The following is a 26,449-nucleotide window of genomic DNA, read 5'->3' on the forward strand; positions in this document are numbered from 1 at the left end:
TGTGTACTAAAAACTACTGAAGTGTGCGTTTGGGGAGGCCTTTTCTGGTAGGTTATTATTATATCTCACTGTTTTAAACCTCCATTTCAGACAGCTCCTCTGCTGCCAGTTTCTCTAACACACCCCCATCCTACCCGAGCCCACCCCACTCTCCCAAATGCAGGACTGGGGAGTGAGGGGCCCTCTTCACATCTCTTCGAGCCACCTCTTTCGAACAAGGACACAGCAGTTCTTGGCTTGTTTTATCTGCCTCTCCCAACTAGACGCCAGCCCCTTTACGGTGGAGGTGGCATCATCTTCTTGGGTCCTCAGCCAGAGGAAGCACTCACAAAGCACAGGTACAGCGGGATGCTTGGACCAGGAGTCTTTGTTCATCACATTTCAAGCGAAGAATATAGCAAGGATGTTACGACCTTGGTGCAAACGCTTAGAGCCTGGAAAATGTGAAGTCTCCCCGTTGGACTTAAATCACAGGCATTCCCTTGGAGCTCCTGTTCATCAGGCTTAGAGCAGCCCTGCAAGTTTCCCCCACAAAGCTGGAGACCTGATTGTCAGCGCGTTTTGCTGTGTTTCCAGTGAAACAGGCCCTGGGACTCTGCAGGTTTGTCGGGCAGCATTTCCAGAAGATATCAAAGCAAACAACTGGCAATTTGAATGCAGACCAGAGAGGAGGCTGCTGAGGTGTCAGGTGGTTCAGGGGAGGGAGGGGGACTCTGCGAAACTGCCGGGCTCCCTCCTGTCGTCAGCTGCGTGGCCACGGGGAACAGGAGGAGGTGCGCTAGACACACACACCCCCGCCTCCCCGCCTCAACCTGCACAGGCCAAGCATCCTTACACCTGGGAAGCCCACACCAGCTTGCCCCAACCTTTAAGTCTATGCCACCCAACTTGAGAGGTCTCCAAAGCTCGCCCTTCCCCAAAAGAGACCCCCTTCTTGCCACAGTGCCTAAGGTTAACCCACAAGGCATCGATCGCACTTTGGTTAAGATATTTTCCCCTCAATACTCACTTCCCAAGTGCTTGCTTTGCTGCCAGTGGTTCCATGTTGAGCTATTAGCCCTGAGCACTAAGAGTGTCTCCCTACCCTTGTCTTCAGCTGTTCTCCCACCGCACCCACCCACCCGTCTGCACCTGCCTATTTGTCAGCCAAGGCAGCACACTCCTATCCAGGGCTTTGCACTTGCTGTTCTCTCTGCCTGGAACAGGCTCCCTCCCTTTATTCAGTGCTCTGCTCCAATGTTGCCTTCCCAGGGAGACCTTCTCTGCCATCTCTATAAAATCCAACCATCCCCTCTTCCATCTTTCTCCGTAGCACTCAGGGCTACCTGACTAGTGCACCTTTGGGGTTTGGGGCTGTAAACCCACTGGAATGTGCACTTTCTCAAAGTAAAGACTGTCCATTTTGGCCACTATGAGGTCTCCTGCCTCATTGCAGTTCCCCAATAAATAGTAGGTAAAGGAAAGAATGAGAATTTGATTAAAAGATTAGAGATTACAAGGCAAGTCCTGTTCCCAGAAAGCTAAGTAGTAGTATAAAATCCTCAACTTATGGCATAGATGTGTGTGTCAGGTGTTTTCCATAATTCCCTGAGTGTTACACAGTGGGCATCAATAAGAGCTCATTCAGTTACAAATAACAGAGATCCCTTCTCCAACCAACTTCCACACTCAAGGGAGCTTACTAGAGCAGTCCAGCAGTAAAGCTAGTGAGAGACAAGACTTGAATCTGGGCTCAAAAAATCAACAGGACCACAATCTGGTTTTTCTCTCCAGTTCTCAGCTCTGCCCAGACAGCCATAGTTTCACTTCCACACTAAACCTCCGTTGTGGGCCCTGGTGGGTGCCAGGCATTCAGGATGCTTCCTCATTCAAGTCCAACAGCAAAGAATCTTTTCAGGCAGCACCCAAGGGCGGGTAAGGCTTTCCTTTCCCCGAAGCCCTTGCATCCTATTGACTCTGTCATATGCCAGCCCCTGGATGCATCACTGGGACCAGCAGGCGTGGAAGGAGCTTCAGCTGGGATCCAGCCCACCCACACGCCAGACATGAAGACAGTGGAGGGCTAAAGTCCTCCACGGGAAACCGGGGTTCCATCAGGTAGAGAGGTGGGAAGTCACTGCTGGAAAGACAAACCACAAACGTCCAGTGTATTGTGTGTACGTAGGGATTTAAAATGTTAAAAACCTCAAGTCCGTGTTAAATATAGAATAAAATTTTACTTCTCTAAAATCATTTCTTACCTCAAATTGAAGCTTCCTCAATTTTTAAGGGCAGTGGAAATTTTTTAAATCTTAATTGTGGTGGTAGTTACGTGACTGTTAAACTGGTCAAAATTCGTAGAACTGTAGCCAAGATTGTAGACTTTATGTATAGGTCTGGAGAGCAAATATATTTGCCTTTGCAGACCAAGACTGCCGCAACTACTCAGGTGTGCCATTGTGGCGTGAAAGCAGCCATAGACAATATGTAAATGAGTAGGAGTGGCCATGTTCCAGTAAAACTTTATTTACAAAAACAAGCAGTGGGCCAGATTGGACCCACAAGTTGTGTATAGTTTGAAGATTCCTGAACTACGCATTTGAAAAAGAATGAATTTTACGACATGTAAATTGTACCTCGATAAGCAAACAAGAAAAGGGTAAAGCAGAAAAAGAAAGTACTCCAGGAAAAAAGAAAAAGCTGTAGTCCCTTCAACTTACTTGAAGTAAGATTTTATCAGGAGAATAGAGGTATTTTTATTGTTTGGAAGAGGGATCTGCTGATGGTGTTTGTGCAACAGATGAGCCAGAAGGTTTATAGAAAGTTAAACAGGGAATTTTAAACTTGACTTTTTTTTTTTTTTTTTTGGCTGCTTTGGGTCTTCGTTGCTGCATGCGGGCTTTCTATAGTTTTGGCAGTCTGGGGCTACTCTTCGTTGGGGTGCACGGGCTTCTCATTGCAGTGGCTTCTCTTGTTGCGGAGCACGGGCTCTAGGCACGTGGGCTTCAGTAGTTGTGGCACACAGGCTAAGTAGTTGTGGCTCATGAGCTCTAGAGCACAGGCTCAGTAGTTGTGACACATGGGCTTAGTTGCTCCACGGCATGTGGGATCTTCCCAGACCAGGGCTCAAACCCTTGTCCCCTGCATTGGCAGGCGGGTTCTTAAGCACTGCGCCACCAGGGAAGCCCTACACTTGACTTTTGAAAATTATTTTACACACTCACTTGAAAATTCACCAGGAAGTCGACTCCTTGCCTCTGTCCTTGACAGAGGTACCTGCAGCTGGCTGAGCCCTGAGTCAAGAGTCCAGAACTGAGCTGTTTTGTTTTGGTTTTATTTAGTGTGATGACTTTAAGACCCAATGTCTTGTACTTCTAGTTTTTTATTGTTTGCTTCTTTTATGGCAAAGCAATCTTTATCGGACAGAGATTGTAAATAAGATCCGGTCGTTTCTTCCCCTTCTCTAAATAATGGCACAAACAAAAACATCTCTGAGGCTGTTAGCCCACCAGAATTGAAAGACAAATCAAACTATTGGGAACCAGAAAGTGAACGCTCTCAAGACCAAAAAAAAACGTTTTTAAAGCAGGAGAGTTCAAAATCAGCTCTAATCGGCTGGCATTCAAACACCCAAATTTGATGTAGGCAAAGTAATGTGGAGGTGCTCCAGCACTGCGGAAACGCAGGTTGTATAAAAGATACACAGTCAGACTCTAGCATCTGGATTTTTGTAAGATGTAGACTAGATAACAAATCAAAGTGTTCATCTCATCTCTAAGTGGGAGAAACACGCTTTTAAATCAAAGGTAGCTAATGTGCAGATCAGCTGGAATTTTCCACGAAGATGATCCTTCTTCCATACAGACATCAGGCTTTCAGAGGATGTATGTTAAGGGCAGATGTCATGCCAGGCATGGCTCCAGAAAGAAAATAAGACATGAGCTGCCCTCCGGCAGCTGAGAGCCCAATTACGAAGACAGATGAAAACACAAATATTTAAGAAAACGTGTTGTGTTATAACAGAGTCTCTAAATACTTTAACAAGTCCAGGCCAATTTAATCTACGCGAGGTGACGTTAAACATGCAAGCAATATGATTTCCCTTTGAAGCAATACTACTAAGAAAATATGATCAAAAGAGTCATGCAAGAGAAAAACATTGTCACGCATAATTCATTTTCCCCCTCCTCAGTCTGGTTCTATCATGGATAGTGGTGCAGAATTTTCTTTCTTTAAAAAAATGCCAATTAAAAAATGTTATTTAAAAAAATGTTTATTTTTGCTTGATTGTTTTGTGTTTGTTTCGTTGTGTTTTTTTCTAAAATAACTTGAAGTTAATATTACCAAGAGAGATTAGGAGTAAAATAAAGAAAACTTGGACCATCAGAGTTAATTTTAGTAACAGTCCTGGTCTTAGTAACCATCAGAACATTTTAGAGACAGAATTTTGATATGGTTGTAATAACCAAGCCAGGAAGATGGAGTTAAGTTGAAAACATAAAGTCAGTTTTTCCACTGAGTCATTTCCTAGAATGAGACATAAATATCCCCAACATTCTTTGCCCTGGACATTAAAATGGATAATTCGAGTGGATATCTCCTGCAGTTGATTAGAGTCACGGCAAGTTAATTGTGGGACATGAAACCTCACGTGCGGGGCTCTCAGGTGGTAAGGGTACCTCAGAAGGATCACAGAGGGTTCTTGTCTCAGTGCTGATTCCCAGAAACCACTCCCCAGAGAGTTTGATTCAGGAGACTAACGTGGGACCGGGAACTTGCTCATTCATCTGACAAGCTGCATGGTACCCCTCCTGTAGCCAGGGAGGAACCAGGATCTGCAGACGCACTGATCTGTGTGTTACCAGTACTCCAGGTGACCCGTAACCTAGAGGCTCCCAAACCTCACCACCTTTGGCTCTTCAGGGCTCCCTGACAAGCCAAGAAGAATTTGGGAAGGGCCAGGGTCTGACATAGGTACTGGCAGGAGATGTGCTTGCTGCATGCTGTCTCGTCCATTTGTAACCATTCAGTGAGCAAAGCAAAAGTTTTAAAAGAAGAGCGTCCATTTGTGGTGAAATGTCATCAACTCCATAAGTGCCTTTACGTTAATTGTGTCACTAAGATGTTTATTTCCTAAGACAACAGCTAATCCTCTTTATCTGAAGCTACCGGTTTTCCCAAGTCAGCAGAATAACCATATCAGTGTTTCTTTTTCTTTGCAAAATAGAATCTCGGACAGCCAGCCTGAGAGGCGTGTGTCAGGCCCCTTGCACTGCAGTCGTCCGTTTGTCTTTTGACAAATGAAGGAATCTCACACCCAAATGACTAGAAGGAAACACGGCTTACGTACAGCCGCATACCATGTTATTTGTGGAGTCCGCGTGTGCAAAAAACTATTTTGAAGCGAGTCATTAATTGATTGTGGTCCGTTTGATTTTGTAACAACTCTACTGTGTGTTCACTGTTTCTCTCTAAATAGAGGACGCTTGTGTGCCTAAATAATCTGGCTGAATAGGAGATTTGCCTATGTCTAGTCCAAGGGTTGGCAAATTACAGCCTGCTGCCTGTTTTTGTAAAATAATAATAATAATAATGTTCGATTGGAACACTGACACGCCCATTCATTTAGGTGTTGCCTGTGGTTGCTTTCCGGCTACAACAGCAGAGTTAAGTCGTTGCCACAGAGCCACATGGCTCTCAAAACTTAGAATATTTACAATCAGGCCCTTTTCAGAAAAAGTCTGCCAAAACCCTGATCTTGTCCCTTGAGACCACCAGAGTTAGGACTCAGCCAGACAGATGAAAATGCTAGATGTTGACAACGAAGCCATATAAGTCTGTGCAAAGAACTGCGATGCATAAAAGCAACAGGAGAAATCACACGGAAAAGGTCTATAGATTTTACTATATTTAAAATATCTTTAAAAGGACAATAAGGGAAAACATTGCAAAAAAAATAACAAAGAGGTTAATGTGCTTGATACCTAAAGAACTGTCACAAATCTGTGGGAAAGCCACCAACAGTTCAGTAGAACAAACTGAAAAGGAACGGCTTACAAATTGCTGCTTTACAGAGCAGGAAATAGACAAAGCTGAAAAAAGAGTGAAAAGATATTCAACCTAACTAGTAAATAGTGAAATTAAAAACATAACAAAATACCATTTCAGTTTGGGAAAAAACTGAGTGAAACAGTGAGTCATATCCAGTCTTAGTGAAGATAGGTGGACAAGGTACCCTTGAGCCCTGATCATTTTGGGGGTGGCTGGGGGGATTCTGAAGGGCAATTGACAACATCTATTAAGATTAAGTACACAGGCCCTTTGACCCCACAATTAAAATTCTTGATGTTCACCTTAGCGAAATACTTGCAGTTGTTCACAAGACTGTAATGTCAAAAGGCCACACTATAGAAACTGTGCAGCAATTATGTAGGATGAAGCAGAAGTGATTGTATTGATGTTGACAGCACTCCAAGATTATTTTCACCCAAAAGAAACAACTTGCAAAGCAATATGTACATGAAGTTACCGCTGAGTTTTTTTGAAATCATATTTTTAACTTGTCATGGACTGAATTTTGTCCCCCCAAAAAGACAAGTCCTAACCCCCCAGTACCTCAGAATGTGACGTTATTTTAAAATAGGGTCTTTATCAAGGTAGCCAAGTTAAATGGAAGTGATTAGGCTGGGTCCTAATCCAATATGACTGGTGTCCTTATAGAAGGGGAAAATATGGACACGGAGACAGATGCACACAGAGGGAGATGATGTGAAGGCACATTGGGAGAAGGTGGCCATGTGACCGGAGTGATCTCCAGGCCAAGGAAAGCCAAAGATGGACGGCAAACCACAGAAACTGGAAGAGGCAAGGAAGGATCCTCCCCTAGAAGCTTCAGAGGGAGCATGGCCTGGCCAGAACCTTGATTTTGGACTTCTGGCTTCTAGAACTTCAAGACAATACATTTCTGTTGTTTTAGGCCACCCAGATTGTGGTACTTCGTTACAGCAGGCCTAGGAAACCTACCCATCATCCACTCACATCTCCCCCAAAACACCTAGTCAGATCTGGAGGGCTTCTACACATAGATACCTGTATAAGTGCACAGAAAATGATTGACAAGGGCATACAACAACCAGTAATGCGTACCTCTGGGAGGCATCTGCGAGTGACACGTGAGATGGACCTTACCTTGCCATACATTATTTGATAATCCAGCAGCTAATACGTGTTAATGTAGCATTTGTTTAAGTGAAAAATTCTTTCTTATAAGGTGAAGTGGTGAAGAGCATGCCCAGTGCCCCTCCTTTCTCGTGGAACAAGCACCCCTTTTCTGGTACCCACCTCTCCCATCCCAACCATCTGGTTCCAACAAGCCATCCACCATTGACTGATCCCACAGCTGCCCTTTGGGACCAAGCCAGGTCCACTGGGTCTGACGGAATCCCTCCCTGTTGGGATAGCCGACGACCTAAGCCTGGGACACCCTGGCCTCCACGCCCACTGCTAGGCAGGGGAAGCAGCTCAAGTGGGACAGAACAAAGCCAGCCTAAGAAAGGAAACAGAGGTGATGGATGAGGCATGTCCGTCAGAACCGGTGGCCTGAAATCCTTGTTTCCAGCTGCTCCAGAAACCACCTGCACCTCTGTCCTCACTTACTTGAGCCAATACTCTTTGTCAGCAGTGCCACTTAGAATTGGGTTTCTGTCACACTCAAAATAGCCCTGCACAGAAAAGAACAGGAAAACGTAAGAGAATAAACATTATACATACAGTTCTAAACATCCGGTGGGAAAATGTTCAGAACCTTTTTGATAATCAAAGGAATACAAATTCCTTTAAAATGGGCTGTCTTTTTTGTTTGTTCTAATTCAGTGGCTTCTGTGCTCTGTGTGTGTGTCCCCTAAACTGAAAGTCTCTGATAGCATATTTTATTATTTTTTAATCTTTTTCTGCATTTCCTAAATTCTTAACAGTGAAAATCTATTCCTTCTATATTTAGAAGGTAATTCCCCCTCCTTTAAAAAACAAACAAACAAACAAAAAACAACCTCTTAGAAAAAATCAAGAGTGAAACATTTAGGACCTAGATACTAAGATATATTCAAAGAAGTCCAAGTATTTTGATCACTCACAGGGAAAAAATGAGCAAAGACGACGGGGGTGACATCATGGTTTAGAGCATATTATGTCTGGCTTCTCAGCACACCTTAAATGTAGGGTATTTGTTACTAACCTGGATGGAACAGGCTTGCCGTTGGCATGATTATGTCATATATTTCAAGCCCTTCAGTGTATTAGATCCTGATAACTAATGTGGTATCTGCAGTAGTGCTCACCCGTATTTCAAGGTGAGCAGTACTCCCTGAGGAAGGATGAAACATCCCCACCTCATTGAACTCAGGTCTGGCCCTGTGACTTGTTTCCCCCATGAAAGTGAGAAACATGACATTTCAGGGGGATGCTTTACAGTGGCACGGTTGTCATTCCCCCCCCCCCACCTCCCTATCTCCATCAACTTCAGTCTCCACGTGACCATTGTAGCAGAGGCCTCGGGCCAACTTGCAGTGACATGTAGCAAGAGCAAGAAAAAAGCTGAGTCGTCAGTCCCTGGGGTTGTCAGTTACTGCACCATCACATGGCCTCCCCTCCCTAATGCAGTGGAAACCCAGGGAAAGAGACCACAAAGGATCTTTGGAAAGAAAAGGGAGGTTGCACATACTCGATTGCAAAACGTATTTTAACTCTCTGACCTACTGTTCTATCCTCTTGCTATTTTTACATGCTGTAGTTATTCCTCTTGATATTTCACTAACTTAGCAAAAGGTTCTAGTGCTTTTTGAGCCTGATGAACAAGGAAGCAAAGGGAAAATCTTGGCTGTATCAGAAGCTTTAACATTTCTAGCACAGCTCATACTCTGCACTAAATTACACTGCTATCAACATAATCAAGCACAAACAAGGCCACATTTCTGTAATACATTACCGAACTCATGATTCCCTCCACCTCACAGTCTCAGAAGAGACTGCAACGGGAACCACACAAGCGGCTCTGAGTAATTTTTCCCAGATTCATTTTACTCCAGTTCTAAGATGAGTTTAGACCGAAGATTTTTGCCTCATGGAAGCTAACCTCAATCATTTCATTAGATTCAGGCTCAGCTTGTGAAGTGTGCATATCAGGCGGTAGAAGTGCCCCCTGTGTTGCATCAGGGATATGCAAATACAAAGAAACAGCCCCTCAAATAACAGTAAGGGAAGAACATTTTTTCATAAAATTTGAGGGAAATCATATTCAGTGACCTTGTGCATGAAAGAAATGCAGGAAAGAGTGAAATTACTTTTACAAAGTGAATTGAGATCATCATCATCCAGAGCCGAGGAGCTTCTCATGAGCTGAAGTACCTTACAGTGAAGCACACACATGCGCGCGCACACACACACACTGACATGCTATCTCAGATGGAGCATTGTACACATGCACGGCCACATACACAGACACGGACATACATGGAGAAGTGGACACACACGCATGCACACTGTCTTCATTGGAGCAGTGTCTCTCACACACACACACACACGGACACGCACCACCTACAGTGGAGTAATGCACACACACTGGAAATACCACAAGAAGTATTTGTATCAAATTGAAATTTGTAGATTGCTGTGACTTTTTTTAAAAATGCCTTTCTTCTCAAACCACTAAGAGCTGGGGCTTTGTCTCATATGTTGATGTAAACATTTTGGGGTTGGTCAGTGAATTTCTGCTGTCGTAAAATTTTCAGCAAACTTGAGTCTTGACTTAAATAGGTAAACCACAGTGTTTTATCAACACAAAATTTCCCTGTGGTCCAGGTCAACTTTGCCCAAGATGTTAATCTTTGACAAATTAAGTGCTGTAAATTCTGGCTAAGGCATGAAAACACAGTAATATCAAAAACATCAACTCCATATGTAGTGTTCTTTTAACCACGTCACATGTAGGAGGCTTGGGGTGGGCAGGAATCTGCCTTTTAATATTGATGGTGGCCAAAAGGACTCCCACTGGCCAGTTCGGGGACAGTTTGAGCATCCAAAAGAATAATAATGCTAATTGATTACAACACATGTAACCCAAAAAACAACAACAACAACAACAATTACCAAAAAAAGAAAAAAAACCATGAGGCTCTAATGATGCACAAAAGTTGGGGTACAGAAGTCAAGCTCTTCTTCTTAGAGAATTTCAGCTAAGAACTTGCAGAAGACCTCACACAGTGTTAATGTGTCAATTATATCTTAATAAAGCTGAAGGGGAAATGAAAAAAGAATAATTTATAAAAGAAATGATCAAATTAGTAATTCACCATTCTGTAACCAGCAGTGTAGTACTTCAAACAGGAACAGTTAGGGGATGGGTGTGAACAGATCTTCACAGTCCCAAAATATCACCCCCCTGCCCCCCATTGACTCATTCCTTACACAGGAAAGAAGGTGCTTGCATGACAAGGATATTGAGTGGGCGCAGCCCTAACCAACTAACCAAGCTCAGCAAAAGCAGTAAAAAGTCAACTTGAGCATTAGATCCCCCGGTATAACTCAATGAAAGGGACACAGTAACACCTCTTCAGTGTTCTTGCCAAAATTGTCCAACCTGCATGGAATCATGAGGAGACAGGCAGACAAATACAGACCATGGGACATTATAGAAGACAACAAGCCAGGACTCTTCAAAAACATCAGTGGCATAAAAGAAAAACTGAAGGCAGACAGACTGTTCTAGATTAAAGGAGATTACAAAGTCATAGCCAAATGCAGGGCATGATTCTTAACTGAATCTCAGACTTCTGTAAAGGCTCTGGAAGCACATTCTGTACTGACGTCGGAAGCTCCTAGAATCCACTGAGTGGGCACAGGTGTCAGTGGCCAGGCAGGTGTGGCGGCCTCCTGCTGCTGTGGAGACTCACTACATTGGAGGGGCATGGGACAGGTCTGGGGGCAGGCTGCTTTTGTGGTGGCATTTGGGCAAGGCTGAGACAGCCGTCCAGGTGAAACCCCTGGCACTGACCTGCAGGCAACACACCCACACCCACTGCAGCTGAAACACACCCCCCAGCCCTAGGACCCATTAGGGTCTATCATTTTAAGGGGAAGTCCCTTGGCCTAGTCCCTTTGGGCTCCTCTAACAAAGTACCATAGACTGGGCAGCTTGTAAACAACAGACATTTATTTCTCACTGTTCTGGAGGCTGGGAAGTCCAAGATCAAGGTGCTAGCAGATTTGGTATCCGGTGAGGGCCTGTTTCCTGGTTCATAGAAGGCACCTTCTCCCTGTGTCCTCACATGACAAGAGAGGAGAGGGAAGTCTCTAGGGTCTCTTTTATAAGGGCACTAATCCCATTCATGAGGGCTCCAGCCTCATGACCTAATTACCTGTCAAAAGCCCCACCTCCAAATACCACTACCTTGGGAGTTAGATCTCAACATACGAATTTAGGAGGAGGACATCAACATTCAGTACATTGCATTCCTGGAGTAGCTTAACGCAGTTGCCCCTATCAAATCCTGGCATTATTTTGTTAGTGGCAGCTGTGTTAAAACAAAGATCCCACCAACAATTTCTAAAAGGCAACAGATGATTTAGAACTTATTAGACTGATGATTTGTGCCTCAATTTATATCACTTGGAAAGCAGTTTTAATGATATACGGTTTAGGGAGAGAATAAAATGGACTATTTTTAAAGGTATTGTATTACTTTATATTACCAAGTATTTTGTATGTTTTATATTACTATAGATTTTGTATCTTATTAGTAGTCAAAGGGTAATTTTGATAGTGAAATATATGTAAAGTCCTACATTAAGTGCCCATTACACAGTAGTATCCACTAAATTTTACTTTCTTTTCTTCCAGGAGAATATCGAGATTTTTGACAAAGTAATGAAAAGCAAGAGATGGAACAGGTGCCCCCAAATAGGCACTCGTGTACAAGCCATTCACTGGAATCCCCAAAGGCTGAAAGCTCTTAGGTCTGAAAAGTGCACCCCATCGCCAGCCCTAACCTAATCCCACAGGAGTTACCAGCTACTTAAGCAAGTACTTCAGTTGCAGCGAAATTACATTTACACACCAGTGCCAAAAGGAAAAATAACAATGGAAATGGAAATTCAACTTAAACATTGTCATTGAGGCACATTTCACGGACTGCAAAACTGAAGAGACATAAACTGTTACCAGTTTCCCTCAGCCCTGAAAAGAAGAGCATGAATCAGGTAATAAATCAAACTTTAATTTATAAACTTCTTGGGATTACACTTTCATGGATGATGATTTTATTCCAGAACTACTTCTGAGCCTCCCTCGTCAGTAAAAGAAACATATAAGCACCTCATTTATTTACCAATCACGACTGATGGCTCTTGTTCCCCAGCCCACCTCCCAAAATGTATCTGTGCCTGTCACTGGTTTTTTTTTGTTTTTTTTTGTTTTTTTTAATGTGATCCTGAAAGGTTTTACATTTCAGGGCATTTCCCAATCACATGGAAGTAAGTTCTTATAAAATTACATCATGCCATGCTCTCAGTAAATAAAACATTTTAATTGGGTGAGAAAAGGGATTTACTACTTCTATAGCCCTTTGTAAAAATTCCTTTCGCTTTATCAGCATGAAAGCCCCCATGTCTGTTGTTTCCTGTCTTTAACATCTGTTAGAGGGAGTTGCAGTTTCTCACATGGACTGTGGGTGAAGCATGCCCTCACACTTCTGCAGCACTTGGGACAAAATGTGTGTATCCCGGGCCCTCACTGCCTCTGCAGAATGGATGACAGCCGACCTACGCTTCCCTGTGTGGGTGGGTATCCAGGAGGCTTTGACACAAGGAAGAACCCCCATATGAGTGGCTATACCCGTGCTTTTTCTTCTCCCTTATTAAAAAAAAGCAATAAACCGTCAACAATTTCCTATTTAGTAGTCAGACCACCCTGAGAAAGATAAATTGTCCGCTTACAAGTATTTTCTCCCTCTGTCCAAATCATGAGACTAAGAGTCATGTAGATACTTCATTTAAAAATTATAAATAAAAACCCCAAGTCTCTCAAGCAGGGATCAGCAAACTACACCCTTGGGCCAAATAAGCCACGCCTATTTTTATAAATAAAGTTTTATTGGCACTCGGCCACACCCATTTGTTTTACATATCGTCAAAGGCTACCAGGTCGGATGAAGTTGCGAATTTTCAACAGAGATCCTGTCTGTCTACCACAGAGCTCACAAGAGTCACTATCCGGCCCTTGACAAAACACATTGGCCAATCCCTGCTTTAAAGCCATGTCATCTAACAGAAATATAATGCAGACCACGTATATAATCCTAAATGGTTTAGTAGCCATATTAAAAATTAAAAACAAGTTAATTTTAATAATATATTTTAGCCCAGTAGATGCAAAATGGTGTGACTTCAACATATGACCTAATATTGATAACTAAAGTTATTAATGAGAAACTTTGTCTTTTCATATTAAAGTCTTAGGAAGCTGGCATCTTTTTTTTTTTCTTCATATGAAGCCTTAGAAGTCTACCTCACATAACAATTCAGACTAGTAACAGTTCAACAGCTTGATAGTCACTTAGTCCCTGTTGGTCTAAAGGGCATGATAAGTGAGAAGAGAAAAAGAAATAAAGAATGAGTTTTTCAATGAAGGCTCCAGCTTCACTCAAGTGAAATGTGAGATAATAGACTTTCGGCTCATTCTAAGTATATCCCAAGCAATATTTGGTATGTACTGGATATTAAAACATCAATCGCTGTGTGTCCAAAATTCACATGTAACTAGGTGTCCTGTAATTTATCTGGCCACCCATTCCTCGGCCCCTGAATTTTCCGGTTCAGTAAAAATTCAAGTGGGAGGCAGCGAAAGGAGGGGATGCTCTCCGATGCCCTCCAGCCAGCTTGGTTGCCTCACTTCATTATTTCATTGATTCTGAAAATTGTTGGTGTGTGCACACTCACTGGCCTGGGAAATCAATTAATGCTAAATTTATCCAGCCCAAGGGCTGCCAGGGGTCATGCAGAAGCCCAGGCTGCACCCCTCAGCACGAGTCAGCAATGCCATCACCAACCAATGAGTCCGCAAGTTGAAACGCAGAAGCAATCTTCCTTTTAAGAAGGTTTTGCTTTGAAAAAGAAAAAAAAAAGTGTGTTGTTCCACCAAGGCACTAGAAACACCTTACACAGAAAAGAAAGAGTCCACACAAGAGTCATGATAAAAATGGACTACAAATAATTTTTCTTATTCCTGTGCGGGGGGGAAACATAGTGACTGTGCCCTTTCTGCCTTCAGGGGAAAGGAGGGCAGCCCTTCTGGAAGCACTGAAGTGCAGAATTAGGGAACACATAGTGAGATGACCAAAGAGTAATTTTAGAACATGAGAGCTGTCTGGGAATCCACATAAAAATCCAAGTTGTGAAAACCAAGCTTCATGTGTTCTGTTTCCTATAGTCAAAAAATTCCGAAAGTATTCTCTCTTCTTAAGGCAGTGGTAACAGAGTTCAAAGCACAGGATGAAAATCGGATTGTTTGGAACAAAGTATCGTCTGGTGAGAGAACAGTTCAGTTTGGCAGTAGGGGACTCAGCAGATGAGTGAATTGCTTGGCAACGGCAGCATGATCAAAGCTGTCTACACAATTCGAACAAGTAAGAATAGACCCCAAAAATGAAGGAGAAAATGATCTAGTGACAGCTGCAATTATGCATTTTTTTTTCTTTTGCTCATCTTGAAAAATCATTTGGGCGAAACTTCCTCACGGAAAGAACAGAGAACCTTTATGTCATTCTTTTTCAAATTAATTCACTTGCTGAGCTGAAGATTCGAAGCACTTCATCGATCTGTTATTTAATGATTGCTCGAAAGATGTTTTGTGCAGAATGAGGGTTATCTTTCTGTTGGAACAAAAAAATTTTTTTAATTGTGTGCACGTTAATATGTCCAAATGACCATCAAAGTCCAGAAGACTGAAATAACTCCACCCCATCTGGAGACATCAGAATTTTCAAAGTTCTCTTGTTATTTCAGCTTCTAGCCTAAGTTACAAGTGAAGGCATTAGGAGGACTTGAAAGGTTTCCAGAATCCCGCGGATACTCATCAAGTTCTCACAGGCTCTCTCCATTTGGATCGGTACCATGATTTAGTCTTATTTTCCTGACGTCTTGCCCACTTTGAGATTCTTTTATCCTACAAACCAGAAAGCTCACTCCAAAATAGAAAGCACAAAATGCACTGAAAAAACAATAGCCTGCATCATGTCCATAGGCTTATAAACTAGTTTTTTTCTTCTCTCTGTAGTGAGAGGCCATCAAGAAAATAGTTCATCAAATTCTCAAATGTATTATTGGACATAAAGATTTCTTTCTCTCATAGGTTTAAAAAAGAACAGACTGCCAAGTGTCTGCACTTTGAAGCCCGTTTTAAGTTATGCTGTGTGCATTCTAGCATTCCTCAGGAAGGTGAAATAAAATCATTGCGAAAGTACTTAATGCCTCTGAACTGTACAAAGATGGTGAAAATGGTAAATTTGGGGTTGTGTATATTTTACCACAATAAAAAAAAATTTTTAATAGAAATATAAAAAAATGGAATAAAACCAGATAGCCATGAAACGTCATCCATAACACAGTGTTGATGGCAAGTCTTGTTCCTACATTGCTGGCACCTGCCAGATGCCAAATCTGCTTTTCCTTCATGACCTGAAGTTCCAGAAATTGCCGCCCGTACTAACCACATTGTTTTGGTCCAACTGGCCATTCAGTCCTGTAAGTAAACAGGGCTGTAATTTAAATATGCTGTTAAAACACAGGATTATCTAGACTGTTCACCTCACAGTCCGGTTATTTTGCCCTAAGGTGCAAACAGAATTCCACTTAAATATGACCATAATAACCAGTTACATCTTCGAATTCCATGGCCACACTCATATTTCCCCTTCTTTGTCGATAGTTATCAGTAATTTCTGTGTAATGGGAAATTGCAGTTGTCATTTTCATAAGCAATCAAATTCTTTAATGAAGATTTTTGGGTTTTTTTTTCCCTACCAACAGGTAACTTAAGAGTAGGTAAATTTTGACTCTTTTTTTTAAGATTAAACATTCCATATAAAACTTCACACGTTTCTAGTCTACTGCACTGGTTGGCTTTGGGGACGGTTTTCACCTCTGTGCTCTATTAGTTGTGCATCTACACATGGCACTTTGTGGACTTGGAGAAAGATGGGGGAGTCCAGAGGGAGGGAGGGCATTGCTGAGCAGAGACTTAGTAAGACATGAGAGTGGAAGGGACTAAGAAAGGGGGAGGAATGTGGGTACTCAGCAGAGCAGGTAAGACTGCACAGGCTGGGGAAAGTATTCCAGGCTGAGGGGTTTAGTTCACACCCAGAAGAGAAGTGGGGTACCATTGGATGATTTTAAGCAAGGAGGCATGTAGTGAGGTAGACAGCAGCCCCCAAAATATATGTCCAAGTCCTAACTCCTGGCACCTCAGAATGCAACCTTATTTGAAATAGGGTTTTTGCAGATGTAATTAAGGTAAGGATCTTGAGATGAGATCATCCAGGTTCACAGTGGGCCCTAAATCCAATGACTCGTGTCCCTGAAAGAGAAAGGAGATGAAGGTTCGAAACTCAGAGACCAAGACTCCATGTGAAGATGGAGGCAGAGCTTGGAGTGGTGGGCCCACAAGCCAAGGTGGCTGATGGCCACCAGAGCTGAGAGAGGGACATGGGATGGATTCTCCCCCAGAGCTTCCAGAGCAGCCAATCCTGCTGACACCTTGATCTCAGACTTGTGGCCTCCAGAACTGTAAGAGAATACAGCCACCTGTTACAGGTCATTTGTTATGGCAGCCCTAGGAAATGAACACAGATTCATATAATCAGATTTGCATTTCAGAAACATTATTCTGACTTTGGTAGAGGAAAAGAGCTTGAACTAAAACGCAGACCAGTTAGGAAGACTGTAATAATCCAGATGAGACCTGAAAAGACCCAGGAGTGTGGCAGGGATGCTGAAGATGAGGTTATTAAGGCAAAGGCCTTTCACAGACATTGTCAAACTCGGGGTTGGGGGTGGGAAGTGGGAGCCAAGGACAGAGCTACCAAGTGGAGAGAGGGCACAGGGGGGAGGCGTTACCAGGAAAGAAGGGCAGCTGGACCCCAGAGATGGCAGGGAAGATGGGTGTGGATGCAAGTAGGAGTCATCATTGCCAAGTTAAGAAATGAATGACTTTCTACCTGATGACCACCGTCAGGCAAGGTCATCCGCTGAGAGCATGCCGAGACAGGGCAGGGAGAAAGCTGTTTCGTTTTGACGTAGTTGGGACCGGAGGATGGAATAGAAAGCTGAAGAGGGGCTCGCAGAATCACTCGCTCTCAGGAGGGCCCAGCTGGGGTTGAAGATCGTGATCTGTAGTAACATGAATTCACTCAGTTGTGCAATTTTTCTTTAGCAGCCATCAGCAGCTTGGATGTGGACCAAGGACGGCAGATGGCTGGGCTGATTCAAGATCAGGCTTCCGCAAAGAGCAGTACATAACATTTCAGTTTGTTTCCAATATGAGCTCTGTTGGACTGATCGACTTCAGTGAATTCTCTACTGTAAACATCGGGTGCAAAAAATACTCCCTAATGGATACATTGTTGCACTGTCATCTGCTGAATGCTCTGATAGCCTTGAGAATGAATGAGCTCTAGCTACGCAGAGAGAGGAACATCAGGCCTGTAACGGTGAGTGACAGATGTAAGACCCCCAAGATACACGCCGTACGATCCATTAATACAAAATTCATTCTGTTTAAGGGTGCAGACGTGGAGTAAAGCTACAGAGAAAAGCAAGGAGATGATTATCCCCAAAGTCAAAAGAGTGGTAACTTCTAGTAGGGAAAGATGGGTGGTGATGACGGAAGCACTGGCCGTGTTCTCTTTCGTGACTTGAGTGATTGCTGATTGTTCCTTTTCTGTTATTCAGTAAAACATATGGATCTTGAATGCATTTTTATGCCCATAGATCATACATCATAGTGAAAGAAGAAAGGAGGGAATCTCTGTGACTCTATAAGTAGCATTCAATATCATTTTAATTCTCTACAAAACAGAGGTTAGTTAGTATTCTAATAAGCCAGGATGTGTTTTTCCAATGGCAAGCATGAGCAACTCAAATTGTGTTTAAAAAAAAAAAAAGGAAGTGAATATTATTCAGGCTTGGCTAGGTCCAGGTGCTAAAATGCTACCTACTATGGTCTTTCTCTCTCCACTCCTTGGCTCCGTGTTTCTCAGTACCTCAGTGCTGTCTTCAGTCTCAAGGACTGATAAAGATGGATTTAAAAACAAACAAATCTCTTTGTTAGAAATTCTAGCAAAAGCCCACATCTGGCTGTCTCTAGAGTCTCTAGATCATGGGGTCACAGACTTCTGCCTAACCAGTCACTGTAGCCAAGGGATTTGAAATGCTGTTTGGCCAGGCCTGGTCTCCAGGTCTACCCCTGGAGCTTTAGATCACAGGGCCTGAGAGTTCCCTAAAGAACACGTAGCCATGTGTTCCCTAAAGGAAACCTGACTTGTTTTAACCATAAGACAGGGGGTGGACAGGGGAGCAGACAAAACCCACCAGTGTCCACTACAGATATTTCCACCTTTCTTTGGTGCTGTCACCAAGCAGTAATTTCCTTTCATTTCCTACTCCTATATTTCAAACACTTCACTTCCTTTCCAGCCCTCTCCCAAATAAAGTGCAAAGGCAAACAAGATAAGCAAAATACACGGAAAAAGACCCAAGAATTTAGAAGGGAGCAAAAGGACTGAAAGAATGAGTGATGCCATTTTCCCCAACCTTTGGCCTGTCATTAATTACCTAACGGAACTTTGGGTCAAAGCTTTCCATCAGCCCAGATACATAATTGCTAGTGACTTACTGACAGTAGATTCCTGCTCGCGCGGTGCAGCAGATTAGAATTGTTGGGCTTGGCAGGACAATGAAGGGTGCCGGATTGACCCAGCTCCCTCAGCTTCGCCCAGTGACCAGCAACTTCTGCCCCAGAGCCTCAGGGGACGACAGAACGCACTGCGCTCCTTAAAGTGTATACAAGGGGAGGTCACCAATGCCCTGGGAGCGTCCAGGACAGGATGGATTTCCCCCAGAGGCAAAGGACAAGCCGCCTACCAGTGACCAAGCCAGCCCGTGCTCCAGGACCATTTCAAGATAATCACAAGCAAAAACGTCTCCAGAATTATGTCTGCGGTTCACCGTATCCTCTCTGCTTCTGCCGACACTGCCACGGCTGAACTGCAAGGCTGATCTGCGCACATTTAAAAGCATCCTGAGGTCACCAAACCCTTCCAGTCACCCCTGCACTGGAATCGAGTGTTAATGAAGTCCACTGAAACAGAAGCTCCAACAGACTTTTTAGCCTTAGGACATCTCCTTCCTGAGAATGGCTTGAGGAAACCAGCAACATCAGAACATTCTCAGCAGGGATATTTCTTCCCAATTAAAGCAAAGAAGAAAGACAAAACTGTCTCTTTTCAGTAATTACCAGTAATCATTTCGCAACAAAAGGCTTTGTGGTTCCTGGTACATAGGATCAATGAAGATTAAATTAACATCTGGAAAACCCACATGATTATTCCACAGATACACCTTAGGCTCCCTCCTAGGTGCCCAGCTCTCTAGCAAGCTCTGGGGACCCAAACATGAATAAGATACAACTCCTGTCAAAAAGATATTACTTGGGAATAATTCACCCCTAGCAGCATATTCAGATGACACACAGGCTGCGGTGAAGGTGGAATACTGAAGTAATCTCTTTTTAAAAACCTCTCATCTCCCAGAAAAGAGAATTAAAACTGCAGCTGTCGTAAGGGCGCAGGGCCCAGGTCTGGCAGTTAGCCACTGCCCTTGCACCACCCACGGGCAGGTCCCCCACCTCCTCCACCCACTCCTCCCTCCAGACTGCACAGCCCAGGTGCCGAGAGACCACGGGGCACCCCGAGGCCAGGGTGCAGAAGGGGTGGGAGTGCCTTAGCCACCCTCTCGCCCTCCTCCTGTGTGAAGCCCTCAGTCCTATTAGGACCATAGTTGTGTCCTCCCCAAAATTCGTAAACTGCAATCCTCACTCCCAGTAGGCCGGAACATGACTATATTTGGAAAGGGGGCCTTTAAAGAGATGATTAAGTTAAAATGAAGTCATCAGGGTAGGCCCTAACCCAACAGGACAGGTGTCCCTATAAGAAGAGGAGATTAGGACACAGACGCTCGCAGAGGAGAGATCATGTGAGGACACAGGGAGAAGACGGTAGCGTCTACAAGCCAAGGAGAGAGGCCTCAGGAGAAACCAATGCTGCCGACACCTTGATCTTGGACTCTGGCCTCCGGACTATGAGGAAATAAATTCCTGTTGTTTAAGCAGCCTTGTCTGTGCTACTCCGATATGGCAGTCCCGGCAAAGCCAGTCCACTGCTCTGCTGCTGGATGCAGAGACCCTACAGAAACTCTCAGGTTCATAGGATGCCTTTTGTTTTTTTTTTCCTTCCCAATTTGCAAAGCCCAGATAGTTAAAATGCCAGAGACTTTCTTGCTCTTTAGACTGAAATGGTATAGCTTACTAAACCCAAACATGTGCTACACCCACGACGACCCATCCCCCCCAGAAAAAACTTACACGTGGCAACCAAATCCTGTCTTCCTCTCCCTCATGGCTCCCCCTTCTTCCTCTCTCAGACAAGTCCCCAGACGATTTTAAGCATTTTAAGACGTTGCATAACCTGGCTTGGAAGAAAGAGCCAGTGGAGATTTTACTGAATCTGGCTTCACGTGATGGTAACAGATTGTGAACTATACGTTTGCCAATTTTCCCCCGTGTCAGACCATTTTTAAGTTTTGTGTGCACAGAATGGCATTTAAAGGCCTTAAATATCTCTCAAGGGAAAGAAAAGAGCAGAAAATAGCCCACGAAGTTCACATAACGTGAGCAAGAACAGCTGATGCAAAGTTTGGGGTGGGTTTTGGTTTTTGTTTGGGGGAGGGAGGCGGCGGCTTTTCTGGTTGGTTGGTTTTGTTGTTTTGCTTTGGGGCTGAAGACGGGAGCAGGGAACAGAAGGGAACCCAGTTACAGGCAGCTATTTAGGAAAGTCCTCTCTAGACGAGAGGGGGAAGGGCTCAGGACTGCTGCGGCTGGCGGGTGAGCAAGCTTGGGGGGGTCCCTCTATGATGACCTGGCAGGCAGCTCCGCTGCTGGGTCTCAGGGCACCCAGCCTCCACCTCAAACCCACCCCCTCTCAGTCTGTGAACCAGTGGTTGTTTAAAAAAAAAAAATGTTTTTTTAAGCAGACTTCCTGTTATGTTCAAGGAAGGCTTGGGCCGTTTTATTATTAAGCAATTTTCTTTTTAAGTTTAAAAAAAAAAAAAAAGGCCACATTTCCCCTCAGACTAAAATCTGCCTTACTCAAGTATCCATGTTTTAAATCTCATATTTTCTTAAGCCCTTAATTAAGCCTTCCAAAAGCTCGGCTATGTTTAATTTGCATTCCGAAACAGAAAATCTAATGTGTTTTAACATTGTCTGCTTCAGCTGAAAAGGAAACTGTAAATTTATACAGTCTGGTTTTTTTTTTTAAAAAAAAAGAAATTGGCAATTACATCCTAATGAGTCTCCGGAATGGGGTTCCAACGCCCCTGTCCTTAGCCTTCCGTCCCTCCTCCGTCCTCTGCTCCCATCCCCCTCCTCCTCTACCTTCCCTCCCCCTTCCCTCCCCCTCCTCCTCCCATCCCCCTCCTCCTCCCATCCCCCTCCTCCTCCCATCCCCCTCCCTCCTCTGCTCCCTTCCCCCTCCTCCTCTACTTGCCATCCCCTCCCCCTCCGCCTCCCTTCCCCCTCCCCTCCCTTCCCCCTCCCCCTCCCTCCTCCTCCCACTCCTCTGTTTCACCTCCCATTCCTCACCGCCCCCTTCTCCCTTCGCCCTCCACTCCCTCCTGCTCGCTGTGACCACCTTCCCGCCGCAACTGCAGGCTCCCTCCTTCTCCTCCTTCTATCTCCCCTCCCCCCATACTCCCTCCCCTCCCCCATACTCCTTCCCTCCTCCAGCCACTCGCGGCGGGGGACGGGCGAGCCTGGAAAGGTCATGTGGCCTCCTCGGCCTCCGGGACGGGGGAGGGGCGGCGGCCGAACCTGTTCTTTGTTAAGAGGTCAACGCCAGCGCCCAGCCCCGCCAGGAAGGAGTTACCGACGACCTTCGAAGAGCGGCGCACTCGCAGCGCCCCCCCACCCCCACCCCGGCCCCTCCCCCCAGGCTTTCCGGCCCTGCTGGCCCTGCTCTCTCTAAATCCTCTGCTCCCAAAACACTGCTAGGGCTCACAGTTTGCTCCCGGGGATCCTAGGGCCTTTCGGGGCGGGGAGTGGGGGCTGCGGAGAAACGGGAAAGGGACAGCAGAGGGGCTGGGCCGCGGGGGACTGGCGGGTGGGTCTGGGGATAGGTGGACGCGGGGGCCAAAGGTAAAGGGGAAGGTCCTGGAGGCCGGGGGTGCTTTGTGGTAGCACTGGGGGACGGAGGTGGAGGATTCAGGGAAGGGAAAAGCCAGATCCACACGTTTAGGGCTCTCCGTCCTGTCGGTGGACGCAGGAGGGTTTCTCTGAATTTCTGCTGAATGTCAAAATGGTGAAGTACCCGCTGCACAGTTTGAGAACCGCTCCCCACTACCCAGCCCTATAATTAAACCCCCAGTAGGACCGCGCGGGAGGCTGGGCCCTGGAACTGCTGTGTGCTGCCTGCCTAGTATCAGACGCCCCATAAATGTAACCTCAGAAGCCTCTGGTACGGTGTAGTGGCGAGAGGGTTCGCAGAGTTATCGGAGACGGTCGGGTTCATTCCTGAGCCTCCTGATGAAGTAGTTGCCACTTTCCTGAGACTTTACCGCTTAGATGTTAAATGATGTTTACTCTTCCTAATACAAAGCGAAGCATAGCCAGTTTTCCGTCCAGGAAAATAAAGATTCCCAGAGAAAACCGGTGTTAATGTTTGCGTGCATGACATGCCTGTCGTTTTTCTCTGCAGAAAAAAACGTTCCATCCAAACATGGGAGTTGAGGGTAGCAGGGAGGTGAATTTATTAAAATGGGGCTCGCACTGTCTAAATAGCTTAGCATTCTGATTTGGTTACCTAGCCTTAAAACTATTTTTTTAGGTCGCTAAATATTTTTCAAAGGCATACTTTTAATGACGGCTTAAAATTCCAGTGTGTACAGTTTTAATTTCCTTAGTGCAGAACATTCTTCTTGTTCAACCCTAAAGAAATTTATCCTAAATTACCTCCTTGTGTAGTTATACAAGTAACTTTCTTTACCCGCAACCGGCAGGGCAAAAAAAAAATGGTTACAGTTTCCTCCTGCCATGGATAAGTGTGTTGACTGCTTGCTTTGGGATTATTTGGTATTCCTATTTGAAGCTTTCCAGTGTTAAAGGTAGAAAAAACATTGGCAAATTTTCCAAGCCAAGAGCTGCTTGCTGTCCTTTGAGACCTCAGATCAGAGAAGAGGTGGGCCTGAAGGGGGAAAAAGCATGCTTCAGGTGACTGGAGAGAACCGAAAATACCTGAATACCCTGGTCTCGGAAGGATCTGGGATGGGAAGCTCTCTGTCCCAAAGCACTGCCTGTCACGTTCCCTGGGATATCCAGCAAAGCCAAAACGTTCATGGTGAGGAGTGGAAATTTTCCCTCTGTTGTATTCTGTTAAGTACACAGTTTTTGTTTATATACACATGCACATTTTAGGGGCATGATGGATATCACTAATTACATAAAACTTGAATGACTTTGAACGCACAAAATTACGTGGTAGGGCAAGGAGGCATCACCGAGAGACGACATCAGTCCCCGCCTGTTAATGACAAACTTCACAGGCCTGGGAGACATCGGGGTGATGGGTTTGAATGATTCCCTCTTTTGGTACCCATCACACGGACTCTGTAAGCAGATTGTTTCCCCAGGTTATTTTTTCCCATGCTTCAACACGGACTGTGAAAAGAAGAGATGTGAGAAAAATGCACAGCCTTTCATTTCACGAAGCAAGACCCCTCAACTTGGGTTCTATAGTCGAGAACTAATTCCAGAGGCGTTCTTGTATCTCTGCAGAACACTCACGTAGTGAATTTTTTGTTCTTTGAATCGACAACTTCAGTGTTATAGTGTGACCAGTCGTAAATAGCCACCCAAGAGGAAGGAAGACACACGTCCACACAGGCTCCTAGAGCAGTGTTCACAGCAGCAGCATTCAAAGAAAAACTGGAATCACCCCAGACGTCCATCAGCAGCTGAGTGGATAAACAGAATGTGGTCTCTCCACACAATGGAATATGAGTCAGCCATAAAAAGAAATGAAATACTGATTCGTGCTATAGCGTGGTTACAACTCAGAAACGTTATGCTGGGGCACAAAAGGCTGCCTGTTATTTGATGCCTTGTCTTTAAAACGTCCAGGAAGGATTAACCTACGGAGACAGGAGGTAGCTGAGTGGTTATTGCCAGCTATAGGAGGGGAGAGATGGGGAGTGACAGGTGATGAGTGCCACGTTTCTTTTGGGGGTGATGAATATGTTTTAAAACTAGATTTGTAGTCATGGTTGCACAACTCAGAATATACAAAGAAATAACAACACTGAATTATACACTTACGGTGGGTGGATTTTATGGGATGTAAATTGTATCTCAATAAAAGAATTTTTTAAGGCAGTAATATAATGCAATTTTTGCAGACACTGTCTCTAAGTGAAAAGGGGCCTCTAACACAGACCTATTGAAGACAGAGTATCTTCAAAATAAGCCACCCTGACACTAGCACATGGTAGAGCAACTCTGTGCCAGACACTGGCTTTTTCTTTGAGGTGTTTCTCTGTGACCCTGATCCTACCGGGGGTGAGGCCTAGTCACTCCATCTGTACACTTGGGCTCCGTCCTTGTAGTCTTTTCTGTCTTCCTGCATTCTGCCCGAGGAGCCTTGTGATGGTATGCTTGGCCGCCTCTCCCAGACACCCTACAAAAGACCCCATGAATTGATCTCACGGCAGATTTAGACAGTTAACCCCTGATTCCTGAGGCTACAGTGCAGGGTTCCCTCCAGCTAACCTCACCACACTTAGCTGAGCTCTTTTATCTTTCCTTCTCTCCAGATGGGGAATGTGCTCCTGACCATCCACAGTCAGAAGCACATTTCCCGTCGAACCCAAATGCTCAGGAAATCACCCTTACCCTTGCCATGTGTGACAACCTGTAACTTTCTTGTTTATCCACTTTCATTTCGTTTTTTCAGCGCTGGTCACCGCCTACTCCATTGAATTCACAACTGTCTAATCACATGAGTGACCCTCCCTCCCCAGTTCAGAAAATACGGATCCACGGGGGTATTAGGCAATATATGCAGACCTTTTGGTTGTCACAAGTGGGCAGGGGGTTGCTCCTGGCATCTGGTGGGTGGAGGCCGAGGATGCTACTCAACGTCCGACAGTGCCCAGCACAGCGCCCACAGCGGAGGACGATCTGGCCCCAAACAGCCATCGTGCCAAGGCTGAGAAGCTCTTCTCTCAGCTCGAGCAAAGTAACCAGCAGAGGAGGAGCCTCTGAACAGGTCTTGTAGTTAACTCTGAGACGAGGCTGAAGGAGAACGCTCTGCAGCTGACGACGGTGACCTCGTTCCTGCCTCTCCTTTCTACTTCTTGGTGTCTTCACCTTCTGTAGTGCTAATCCAGTGCAGACAGTGTAGGTCCCCAGACGACTTAGCTCCGGAGGGAGAGGCTTGACCTGTTATCAGTACTTAGCTGAGGGCTGGTTTGCGCTCGGTGGATTTGCACAGGCCTCGATCAACCTAACTCGTGTGGGAGAGTATTGTATCCCTGTGAGCCCCATTCAGGCCCCCTAATTTTTTTTTTTTAATAGTTTTTGGTTTTGTTATTTTTATTTATTTATTTATTCTATTTATGGCTGTGTTGGGTCTTCGTTTCTGTGCGAGGGCTTTCTCTAGTTGCGGCAAGTGGGGGCCGCTCTTCATCGCGGTGCGTGGGCTTCTCATTATCGCGCAGGCCCCCTAATTTGAACCAGCTTCTTCCGCCAGTGGTTGGTCCCCAGGGGAGTGTGGGTCTTTGTTATTTGGGCCTAAGGTTGCTTTGCGTTGCAGCGTTCTGAAATGAAGGCCCGCTCTGCCCATACCACGGCCTCAGAATGACACGGGCCTGGCTCCCCCCTGCACGCACCTGGGCTGCAGTAAGCGTCCAGCGTTGGTCCCTCCTCCTGCCGTGTGGCTTCTCCACTCACGTGTGCCTCTAGCCTCCCCCATGCGGTCCCCCCCCCCTCCGCCCTGCCTTCTGCTCCTTTGGAAAGTTCCTCCTCGCCAGCCCTGCCCGAACTCTCGTTCTTTCTCACTTGAGAACCCAGGAACCATCCACAAGGCAGCTCATGGGC

General features: G+C 45.0%; 2 long non-coding RNA genes across 3 annotated transcripts in view; one reads left to right on the plus strand and one right to left on the minus strand.

Annotated features, from left to right (window-relative positions):
- The window catches only part of LOC309620003, a 42,226-nt gene extending 21,553 nt beyond the window's left edge, over positions 1-20,673 (plus strand). The window contains exons 2-3 of one of the 2 annotated variants that reach the window (XR_014239362.1): positions 11,873-12,231; positions 17,459-20,673. This is a non-coding gene — a long non-coding RNA (uncharacterized lncRNA). The remainder of the gene's footprint in view (positions 1-11,872; positions 12,232-17,458) is intronic. The other variant, XR_014239363.1, reaches the window with a different exon arrangement.
- Positions 12,228-20,716, minus strand: LOC309620034. Its single transcript, XR_014239392.1, has 2 exons — positions 20,666-20,716; positions 12,228-14,900 (listed from the first exon to the last, which is right to left on the minus strand). It is a non-coding gene; the product is annotated as an uncharacterized lncRNA (long non-coding RNA).
- Between the last annotated feature and the right edge of the window lie 5,733 nt (positions 20,717-26,449).

This window comes from Balaenoptera borealis, assembly GCF_965194805.1.
Source record: "Balaenoptera borealis genome assembly, chromosome: X".
Lineage (NCBI taxonomy): Eukaryota > Metazoa > Chordata > Mammalia > Artiodactyla > Balaenopteridae > Balaenoptera > Balaenoptera borealis.